Source organism: Pleurodeles waltl, chromosome 6 (genome assembly GCF_031143425.1).
Source record: "Pleurodeles waltl isolate 20211129_DDA chromosome 6, aPleWal1.hap1.20221129, whole genome shotgun sequence".
Taxonomy (NCBI): Eukaryota; Metazoa; Chordata; class Amphibia; order Caudata; family Salamandridae; genus Pleurodeles; species Pleurodeles waltl.
The window spans coordinates 1194541620-1194553990 of NC_090445.1; the positions used below are offsets into that span (position 1 = coordinate 1194541620).

The 12371-nt window shown below is 41.8% G+C and overlaps 1 protein-coding gene across 2 annotated transcripts in view; it reads right to left on the reverse strand.

The window, feature by feature from the left end:
* The window catches only part of ANXA7 (annexin A7), a 387587-nt gene that overhangs the window by 334011 nt on the left and 41205 nt on the right, over positions 1-12371 (reverse strand). Inside the window, exon 1 of one of the 2 annotated variants that reach the window (XM_069240455.1) lies at positions 4257-4314. The exons of the other annotated variant lie outside the window; for it this stretch is intronic. The gene's annotated coding sequence lies outside the window, so the exon portion shown is untranslated. Of the gene's footprint in view, positions 1-4256; positions 4315-12371 lie in introns of those variants that run through there. 2 annotated transcript variants of the gene reach the window in all.

Sequence of the window (12371 nt, forward strand, 5' to 3'; positions counted from 1 at the left end):
TGCCAAAGTTGGTAAAATTCTGTTCAGCTGTTTTGGTTGTAGCTGTGTCTAAAGTTCCTATAGAAAATTTCATGAGGAAATCTTGTTTGGGGCCCACCATTTTTTAGCCCCCACCTGACAGACCATCCCAAAACTTTCCAGAAACAAGATAAGGTAGATGAACCTTTTTGTTTTGGAAGGTTTGTCAAGATTCGTCAAACTGAGCCAAAGTTATTAGGAAACCCAAAAATCCATTTCTTATTTAAACCTGACCCTAACTAAAATACGTAGTTGTGACCACCACTGTGTAATACCAACCTGAAAAAAACCTTATATCCCTTTACCTCTACCCACTCCTGAACCCAAAAAGCCATTTACCTCCTTTTATCTCTAACTGTCCCAGAATCCTAAAAACCCCTTACCTCCCTTTGCCTCTACTGGCACAAAAAAAAAAAAACCTTACCTCTTTTTACATCCTGAACCCTAAAAACCCTTCCCTCCCTTTACCTATACCCTCCCCTTAACCCTAAACACCCATTTACCCCCACCTGCCACTAAAAGCTAAAAATGTCTGAACTCCCTTTAATTCTACCCACCCATGAAGCCTACCTTTATTGTTACCTGCCTTTGATCTCTAAAAATCCCTCATCTCCCTTTACCTCTACCCACTCCTGAACCTTAAAAACCCCTAACTTCTTTTACCTCTACAAACTATCAATCAATCAATCAATCAATCAGACACTTGTAAAGCGCAGCTAATCGCCTGTGGGGTCTCAAGGCGCTGTTGCGAACATGCTGCTGATTCGAAGAGCCAGATCTTGAGATCCTTCCTGAACTGATAAGAGAAGGATCTGCCTCCGGCTGTGCTCTTCCTGTTTCTGGGGGTGGCGGCAAGGATAATTTGGGAGAATCTGAGCTGCCTTATGAGGACGTAGAAGGTCAGGCAGTGGTTGAGGTAGGACGGTCTGATGCTGTGCAGTGCCTTGTAGGTGTGTCAGTAGCTTGTAAGTGATGCGTTTGTTGACCGGTAGCCAGTGCAGGTCTCTGAGGTGGGCGGAGATGTGTGTGTGGCGGAGGATGTCCAGAATGAATCTGGCTGCTTCGTTCTGGAATCTCTGTAGTCTTGTTTGAAGCTTCTTTGTGATGCCGGCATAGAGTATGTTGCTGTAGTCCAGTTTGCTGCTGACAAGCATGTGGGTGAACGTCCTCCTTGTCCCTGTGGGGCTCCACTTCTATATCTTCTGAAGCAGGCACAGGGTGTGGAAGCAGGACGATGAGACAGTGTTGACTTGATAGGTCATGGAAAGCGTGGAGTCCAGGATGATGCTCAGGTTGCGTGCGTGGTCGGTGGGGTTGGGAGTCGACACAGGCAGAGGGGGGAGCAGAGTTCGAGGATCTCGGTCTTGTCAGAGCTGAGTTTGAGGCAGCTGGTTTCCATCGAGACGGAAACTGCTTTAATTCCGTTGTGGAAATTTCTCTTGGCTGTTGATCGGTCGTTGGTCAAGGTGAGGATTAGTTGGGGATCACCGGCGTAGATGTTTAGGCCATGCTGTCTAAAGATTTTAGCGAGCGGGCCATGTACCACCTCTGAATCCTAAATAACCCTACCTCTCTTTTCCTCTACCCACACCCCAAACCCTAAAATCACATCCAATTACCCTTAAATACCCAATTGCTTTTTACAAAATTATGCTTAAAATAGCATTAAAAAATACTCACTTGCATGGTAAAGTACTGCATTGTAATAGGCAAGAAATTACCTGTGTGGAACTTACATTGGGCTGGCCTGCATTGTAATGCTCCGCTTAGTAAAAACTGCATGCTATACATTACGTAGAGACACAAGCATAACATTTAGTTTTGCATATTTGTCAACACATTAAATATTTTGCATGCTTAAATTTCATGCAATGCGCATTTCACATTGTTGCAGAGGGACAAAAATGTTAACCTGTGCAGGAATCTATTTCCCTAAACCCCTGAAAACTATTGGGTGTTCTCTCCCTGTTTTAACAGCGAAACACACATTTTCAGGGGTCGTGGCATAATTAAACTGTATACATTGCCTGGGAAAGAACTACCTGAGAGAGATGTATGAAGACCAACACGCTCAGGTCATTAGGTGTTTAACTACTCCATGATGTAGCAAGGATGCCGGGAGCTCGAGCGAAAGCAAGGACGATGGGCACCCGTCCCCTGGTGAGGTAGTAAAATATCAGCTTTAAGCAGGGTGTTGCAGGCGCCTAAAAAACTTGGACACTCATGTCACTTTACCTGCTGCACTTTTGAAAGCAACCACCTGTACCTACTTTTAGTATTAGACACACAAAACTATAGTACAGATTTGTGTCTCTTTCTATTTGAGAATAATACATTTCAGACATACGGGCTAAACGTCCTTATTTATACATATTTTTCAGGGTTGTGTATTTACATGCGCACAAATGGTCATGCTGTGCTGCTATGTTGGACTTAGGTACTTTATAAGCTTAGCGGATCGAGCCCTTCATAACTTCTGGGTACTCCTCCATCTTCAGAACATTATTTATTGCATCTTGCCAAACCTCTTTTGAGCGTCAGCTTTAATTAGAGGCACGTGTGTTGTTGTTCATATTTGCCCACTTCCTGAGGGCTTTTACATGTCAAATATCGCACTGCACATTACAAACCACACCGTGCATCAAGTATCAAAGGCTGACTCATTAACCAAGGCCAGGCTCATTCTTTTGCAGGAAATATTTTTACTGCTAATGTCCATTTTGCCATTGCTTAATTTCCAAAGCCAAACATTCATGGCTTTCTGCAGTTGTAAGCTACAATATAAGACACTGAGAGAGTCAATGCCATACCGTCAAAAAAACAGAAAACAAACCAACTCGTTTTTGGACGATCAGTCTTAAATTGAACGTAGCACACACTGACTTGCGTAAATGAGTTCCTCTAGTGAATACCTACTACAAGGGAGGAGTTTATCTGATTGCATGCAGAGTGCAGCAAACACATGTCACGATTCCTGGAATTTCTTTCTAGTAAGAGTTTCTCCAAGAGACACACTCAGTTTTAGGGACTGGACTACACAGGCCACGGTTCTGTTGTCTATTTAGCTTGTTTTGAAGTCTCATTCCACCTAGCTCCAGCCTGCTTGATGCACTGCGTGCCCCCTTCTCATTTACCACTATCTTCCTGGAATCCAACATCCGTGTTGTCCCCTGCTTTATGTTGCTTTTAATTACTAAATTACACCTTTGCCTCTGCTCCCTAAGTCTTCATCTCCCTGTTTAAAAAAAAAAAAAAAAAAAAAAACTCTTAGAAACCCTCTTGTCAATCTCTTATGATTAATAACTATACCCTCGAATAAATGTCAGGATTATGTGTCATTGTTCATTTTAAACTGCCATTTGCACCTTTGTGTCTAGTAGGTTTTCTAAACCAGCCTGAAAGTTTACTCCAGCTTTGTAATTATTCTGACAGGGAAGCAAATCCCTAATGAGATGAACATATGTTTTTATGCCACGGTTTATACCAAACAAGAATGATTGGGTTAGAAAAGACACACAGAAAGGGGATATCTATCTAACTTTGCAGTTTAAAATTTCTTTTGTGGTACTACTCTGGACGTATTATTAGTAATTATAAGTAATAATACAGTGAATTAACTAAGCTGGAAATTAGTGCACCCAGAGCAAGTAGCAGTGATTAAGTAGCTATAAGTATGGTCAGATGTGGGTTCAGTAAATCACTGTAACAAGTGCCTAATTTGTAAAAGAATAACTGCCGGAGCCCAAATCTTACAAAGAAGCCCATGGACGTCTCTCCCAAATGTTGGGGGTTGCAGAATATTTATTATATAATTCATAAAAACTATTTCTAAATATGCCAGACATTCTCATAAATAATTACAAAATAACATAAAAACATTCTGATAATCAGTTAAAACTGAAGGTCTACTTTGTTTAGATAGTACAAACAGGTCAGTAATTCAATTTCACCTTGCATGGTGAGTTTGTTAATGACACTGCAGATGTTATTTAAGAAAAACTGACAACGATAGCAAAAGATGTGCCTATGTTATGCAATCTATGTGGTGGAGACAATCATTTTTGATTATTTAACTTCCTCTGCCACTTGCCTTTAAAATGCACAGAGCCCCACCCTGAGCAATTTACCTACAGCCCATCCCATGCTCTGCAGGCGCTTGTACCTCACACTTCTGTCCACCTCAAACCTCCCCCATGTCGCCTCTTTTTTTTATTTCACTTTTTGTTTATATAACGAACCTGGCACAAGGGCATTAAGCCATTTTCTCTGCCACCTCCATTCCACTGCTATGCGGTGACTCCTCATTTGCCTCCCCTCATCCCATGACTCACAAGGCCCTCCCACTCCATCCACAGACTCTTACTCCCCCCCTCCCTCACATTCCTGTAACCCAACCCCCAAAGAACGCAGGTTGTCGGATGCCGGGAAGGGAAGGTTTCATATTGCAATCTGTGCTCCGCGGCACCAGACACCCTCCCGTTCCAGTCGCTGTGTTGCTGGAGACTTTGCAAGGTTGCAGGTTGTGACAAAGCAGTTTCCAGCGACAGAGCACATGCCTGGTAGCATTTATGTGGCAGGAACATTTTCTACCTACCATGAACATACCACAAATTTTGAGATTTTGGGACACAAATTTTGCTGTTTTATGGCCGAACATACTCCCCTGTCTGCAATACAGTGTGGGATGCAGAGTCAAGGTGTTTCCTGATTTGCATGGGCCTGGACAGCACTGACATGAGGGAACACCCCTCGAGGTCGTGTTTAGGCATGATCTGTAATACAGAAGGAACCGCGTAAGAGTCTGTAGAGCCCTTCTGTAACACCAGAAAAATCCAGGGATGCAAAAAAGTGGGCGTCCACTCCTGTTGCACCCCAAAGCATTTTCGATAAGACGGCTCATGGGCCTCTAGGTGGATATAGTCAGAGCACACTCCGGCAGCTCCTTTGCCTCTATGCCCACATCAACAATATGGCACAGGCAGAAATAGTTTCCTTATTTGCTTGGTGCCAAGCCCCCATGCAAGTGAGGGAATGCCACACTGACAACATGCCGACACTACATGTGTGCTGGCACGATCTGAAAGGGCTGCACTAGTATCTGTGGCCCCTTCTATAATACCCAAGTGCTCTGGGCACACGAAAAGAAGGCACACATGCCTAGTGCATCATGTGTGCACTTTTGAGAATATAGCCCAAGGACAGAAATTGGGGTAGAAGACTGCTTGGCTGTTATCCAGAAGATCACAGTAGTACGGGTGACCACCTTCTCCAAGAGTGTTGAAAGTTGGCGAAGGGGCTGAACTATTGCATATAAAACATTTTAATTTAAAAGCTGGCTGGAACAAGAGGAGGCAGACCAATAATGACATGCCCTTCTGGCTGCTGCCCCCAGGTTGTTCCAGGAACTCCTAAGACTTATCCCAACTAGATGAGTATGATATGCAGCACTTCACAGCCTAAACATTTTAAATCAGGAAGAGGTGAAGGGCCTGTTTCTGTGTGGGTCTACATGCATGCTTTTGCCAGCGTATGTGTGAATGTATGAGAGCGTGAATGGTTGAAAGTTTGAGGTGGCACATTATGTGGTGGGATGAGGTGTGTAGGAAATGTCAGGTGACTTGTTGGGTCTACGCTGGCCTAACATTGATCAAAGTTTCAATGCGAGACATGTTTTGTGAATTTTTTTCAACATTTTGGTTATTCATGAAATAATGGTGGTTCGTTCTTGATAATCAAGGGCATTCTTGACAATGTTCTGGTTATACCTGTGATAACTCTGCTCATTGTGCTCACTCATGACCTAATGTGGGCACTAATGGCATATCTGTGCCTGTTACAGATTGGCACAGTCAAGATCCTTCACCTATTGTGGCTGCTGTTTGCATAATTCTTGCTATACCCGGTGAAAGGTACTGAAAATCCCTGCAATTTCATGGACACCTGGAGTAGTTGATGATTATAATGAACGGGCATGAAAAGAGTAATTTGTCCATGAATAGCAGCACTACATGTGCACGCTTAGTAAAAACACCAACTATATTTATTAAAATATATTTTTCTGATTCTCTGGGACAAAGGTACTCTTAGCTCATTAAAATGATATGTTACATCTGGAGAAATCACACTTTTTATTAATCCAAAATGAAAACATTTAATGTCACAAAGAAAAACATTAATTTTAAGAAAATGTCAAGCTGATGTTCCAGACAAAATGATTACATTTAAAACATATATTTAAAGCTGAAGGTTGGTGGATAACTCATGTGGAGTTCAGGAGACATACCGAAGAGGTTACTTTCTTAGAATCGGAGGTCACATGCTGATACAGCTGTTATTTGACAAAAACAGCAAAAAACATAACATTTTAAACTAAAAAAAAAAAAGTAAAAAAAAAAAAAAAAAAAGAGAAATTCACCAGTTATAGTTTACTGAAGTAACTATAAATTGTGCCCTCCCCATGCACAGTGTTATCTTTAATTATGTTATTTAAGATGTCATCAGTGATGTCCTAAATCAGGTCATAGAAGAAGTCATGACTGATGTAATATGTGACATCGTAAGCCGCGCATGGCAAAGGTGCAAAGTATAATTACTTCAGATACCTATAAATGGTGAATTTCAGTGTTTTTAGTTTAAAAGGTTACATTTTTACTGACGTTTACACCTAACTCTAACATCACTTTATCCTTGGTTTCATGTCATTTAATTTCAGAGTTTTTTTTTTTAATGTGAAGTAAGATATTATTAACATACCCTAATATAACCTCACTTTAACTTTTGTTTTTTCAGTGAATTTCTGAGGTTTTGGAACACAGAGGAACAATATAAAGAGTGGCATTTTAAGTAAGACAGACCTATTGGCTTTGTGAAACAAGTCATAGCATCAAAATATAAAAGGCAGGCCTACTGGCTTTATTAGGGGATCAGCACACTTGCCCCGTGTGTGGTTTTGTAACCTGGAAGGACCAGCAGGACATTCCTTTGGCATGGATACCGCCCTCGCTTTGCATTTGTGCACTGCAAACAAGGACCATATGATGGGGGCCTAGGAATGGACAATCTCTATCTGTACTACTTCGCTTCCCATCTTTTCGTCATTAACAATGGTATACCGGAGGATGGTCGAGTCCTAAATACCTGCCAGAGTTACCCTGATGGGTTTTCCTCGTCTACAGACTATATGGGTCTCCAAATCTATGCCCCTGCCTGGTCACCAGGGAGGTATTTCTGGCTTGGAGAGCAGCGCTCTAACAGGTACAGTGGGGGAAGACAGACTCACAAAATGGATCCCTCTTTGGTACTGCACCTGGCTAAAGGAGGTCACAATACTCCAGGGGTCCATGACTTAAAATCTTATTGCCATCACACAGCTGGGAAACGTTTGATCTGGAACGCACATTCGTTTCTTTCAAGACCTTCAATACACTTAAGCTCTCACACACACCCAATTCTATAAATAGCTCCAGTTATGACACGCTGTTCATGCTCATGTCCTGATATCCGAAATGTTGCCATAATATATTGTCCCTTGGAGGCAAAACTCCTGAGGGGAGGTCTTGGTGGAATTTTTCAGATTTACCGCACATTACCAGTCCATTCATCAAGTACACTGAAACATCTTAAAATTCGATGAGAAGGATGGTTGGGTCGCAGAGGCGAAGAGGGTTGGAGAGATGTTTTGATGGCCCACGAGAACTTACTATCTCTTCACGATTACGGTTAGTTCAAACATATTATTTGTACACAGCTAACATTACATTGACCCGAAATGCCCCCGATGTGGGAATTAATTGGTGGACCTTTACCATATGATGTGATGTGATCGTGTCAGGTGGTAACGATTTATTGGACCGGGAAGACACACTAATTAATGAGTGTACTGGGGTGGGAGTCACCTCTCTCCCCTCTACTGATGCTGCTTGGTGTGCCTGAGGGCTCCTGGGGCATGAGAACTGAAAGAACATTCCTGGGCACGGCACTTTTGGTTACAAAGCAGGATACTGCAGTGCATTGGATGTCCTCCGCCCCTCCCTCTCTCTGTTGGAATTGCAACGAGGAGACGGGTGTACATGTCACATGGGCCATGAGGCCAGAGGGTGCCCACGGAAGCATGGGCAAGTATGGGAAAATGGATGGGACAATTTGAATGATGACTATAATATATCTGGAACACTGGTCAATATCTATTAAGGCAAAGCAGTGTTGTTTGAAATTTGATAGTCTACTTGGTTGTAATCACTCCATTTATAACAGGATGTTTATGTACCTCTTGTCCATATTTGCCAATTGTTTTGGCATAAAAATCAATTAAAGAAACAATGCATGGTATGCATGGCAATGATTAATACGAGTTTCACAAAAATATTTTCAATAGAGCATTTTACTAAAAAAAATTAAATAAAAAAAAAACATAAATATGACTATTTAAAACTCTTCAGGCCACAAAATATAGCCATGGGGCCAACCACAAGGGGCCCCACACTCCAAGTGAAGGGCATACAGCTTCAGCTCAAAGTGTTTTAAAACAAATGTGGTAGGCTCTCCTGGCAGCCTTGTATTCAATGACCCAGGAAACTGACTGCAACTTAATTTTTTTAGGGTTGAGCCTTCGTTGCATGCGCTCGCACATGCGTATCGCAGCGAGACTCTTTAGTGTTCAGAAAAGGGCTCGGAGCCCTGTCAACGTCACGTCAGTGTTTTTTTATTGGTTTGTGGGCTTGCCTCATACAATCTGCTTGCTTTCATTAGTCGAAGGCACGCATACTTCATGCCTTTTCCGGTGGCTAGCCCTCCTCGAGCGCAGCGACCAAGTACAGAAAACATGCGAGGCTCGCTGTTTTCCCATCGGGCTCGTGGACTTATTTTTCTCTAATTTACGAGCGAGATCTCGCTTGGCAGAAGTCGAGCGCTTTACATAGTTAATTGCACTTTTTTGGGTTACGTATATAAATGCACTTTTGCCCGATAGGTGAAAAGTCGGGTTAGGAGTTTACAACGCTATCAGCTCTAACATGAGCAAACGCGAGACCCGTTGCATTGCAAATGCTTGTTTATGCTCTTGGTAGGTGAGAGAAGAGGTTGTTTGTCCTCTCCCTACAGCCCCCACAATATTTAACAAATGCTTAGTGGTGCCCCTGCCCCTTCTAGGATAAACTAGGGATGAAACAATACATATAAAAAGCAGGGTGCTCCCCGGCAGGTGCAGTGAATATGAAATGAGAAGCTACTCCGCTCACTTCACATTAGTGCCATTATTTAAATGTAATTATTTATGTTTAGGTGCCCCAATCCCACCTGGTGAACCAAAACTATGTTTGATGTTTGGGACTGCTGGGATGGCCTATGGCCTAGCGGCCTCCAAACCAACACCCATCCCCGGTGCAGATAGGAGCCACCAATTTTTTATTTTTTTTTAAAGTTTTGTGACGATTAATCAAACAGCACCAAAGTTAATAGTAAAACAAAGAATCTATTTCCTATGGAAGCCCAGTCCTAAGTATAACTACACAGTAGTTGCCGTCACTGTGTTTTGTATGACATTATGGTTAAGTATTGTAAGAATATAACAACTAATATTTAAAAAAAACAAAAACACTGGAATTTACTAGTTATACATTACTGACCTAACTAGAACTGTGCATCCACAATGCACTGCTTATGACCTCTTATATTACATCACTCATGGCATATGGTATGTTACATTGCATCAAGGATGACATCACTAATCACATCACTGATGACAATCTAATGGATTTGACAATTTGAAGTAAGCTTTTCATAATGGAAGTTATTCAGCAACACATACAAAGACCACATTTTCTAAAACATCCATAGTACTAAGGGGCATAACATTTTACAGCAAGAAGAACAAGAGTACGAAGCATATCTAAATATAAAATTACGCAGCTAACGCAAAGGAAAGCTTCAATTCTATTAAAGATACGGAGGCGAGAATAATGCAACAACTTTTTCCATGTATTGCTCAGCAGCTAAACCCAACATCATATCCATTAAGCAGTAAAGACGACAAATCCCATGAGTCTTTATGTAGAACTTCCAACAATGCAACCATAAAGTCCTCCTTAAAAATCATCCACTAAGGTACTGCACTTCCTCTTTCTTCATGAGATAGGCGTCCTTGCATCATTTTAATCCAGGCATCTTGCTTCTGGTCTGACCCTACCATAGTAAAAGAATGAATCAACACCATAATCTCCAAAACTCTACTCTCCAACATTGTTAAGAAACAATCCTCAAACACAATAATAGTCATAAGATTACAGTACATCCAACATCCAATCCTCACATCTGTAAAGGTAAGGCAGGGTCGCTAAGTGGGAATAAATAACTGCCAGGGATAATCCTCGCCTCAGTGTCCTCAATAGAACCAAAACTTTCCTTCCCGTTAGCTAAGACATTTTATATTTTAGATCAGGACTGGAGGATCAGATTTTCCAAGTTTAAAGCAAGCTGACCACCAGTGAGGCCATTCCAGTGACTGGCTTAAAATAAAAGGTCTTAAACGTAGAGTCTGAAGACTGATCTGCTGCCCTAAGGATATCCTCCAATCGGCCTTCCAAAGAGAAGGTTTTTGAAGCCATGGACCCCCCCCCCTAGCAGAGTGTGCTCCAAAGGCGGAGTTGTCCATGCACGCCTCCTGTAATATCTGCTTCACCCATCTAGCAATAGTAGCTGCCAAGACCAGTTCGAACGGTTTCTTAAGGGCTGTGAGTAGTTGCTTGATCTTTGGAGGACAGTACTCTTCAGTCATGGCCTCAAAGGATCGGAGACTCCTAACCACAGAGTTTGGGTTGAGAAGGAAAAGCTAGGTAATACAGAACTCTGAAATTAGTTTTGGTTTTCCTAGAGATGGAGAAAGAGACCCATCCAGGGACAAGATGCTCGCTGTGATATCAAGCACCTGAACATCTGACATTCTGCTACAGAAAATCAGACATAGTAGCATGGTCAGCTTATCAGATAACTCCCTGCATTACAGATATTCACAACAGCCGCAGTACCACATTGACATCCAACAGAGAAGAGTAGCTTGGCTCCGGGGGAGAAGACAGTCAAATACCTCTCAAACGTCTGCACACAAAGAGAAGTTGCCCAGCTGGTACATCATGGAACGGATCTACAAGCATTTATTGCACAATACACCATCCCGGTGCCCATCAACTCTGATAAAAAATTCCCATGTGGGCTACATCCACCCCTACAGGATAGAGATAACGCCGAAGACACCAGCATGACCATCTATACCAAGTCGACCCACACCGCTAGCTCACAGAATCCGTCTGAGCTCTTTTGGTGAGTAGTGCAGCTTGCGATGAAAGACCGGGACGCCCCAGCATCCCCTGTAATCCTCCATGCCATCAGACGAACATGGTTGTCTTGAACCAGCTGGTAAGAGTTGCCGGGAACCTCCATCAGAAGAAGAGGAGGAGTCTGGGGAAGTGGTGCCTTTTGTTAACCGCAGCATTAATGGTTTGCTTGTAAAGTGATGCACTGAGAAAACGTGTTAGTGTGCATTCATGCTAGATGTCTCTGCCCCTGTGGTATTAAGACTAAATTACATGGTTGAAGGATTTAATTGATATTATGTCATAATTTTAACTCTAGACTAACAGTATGTATTGAAACAATATCAAATTTACAATGATTAATGATCTAAAACGTGTGCAAAGATAGAGCATTGCAGTTCCATGTAATACTGACTGAAATGTATTGACAAAGTTATTTGTTTAAAGTTACTGAAAACTAAATGCTAATGAAGAATTAATAATGCAGAATTTACAGCTTTTGTATTAAATTGTAATTTATTTTATGTATTACTGTGCTGTATTAATTGACTTGCGCTAGCTTAATTGAGACCCGCTAGGCCATGTTTTTGTGATGTAAAGTCATTTTCTTAACACAAACTTTCTTTCAGACTTCTTTCCATGAAAAGACTAGCTTTGGTAATAGATCCTTATTGTTTTACACAGAGATATAAATACATTTTACCTTGGATGTGGAACATGAAGGCTCAAAAACTCTTCTCAACCAGTTTTATTTTATGAGGTTGAGCTATTCCACTCCACCGTTCTAGATGCCAAAGAACAGGAGTTCTGTTCAGTCAGAAACTGAATTAGCAATTAAGATGCGTTTAAATCTTATTCTTGTCACATTTGCTCTGTGTTCAGAGACAGAGGTCAAAAGTATGTTTGTCTTCAAGCAATGCAAATACTTTTCCTTGTGACTCCAGAGATCCAGGATTTTGTAATGTGAACTGTCTGACCTAAGTGAAATGAAAGGCTTTTGGTATCCAGTATTTCCTAACACACAACATTTATACAACTACATCAACT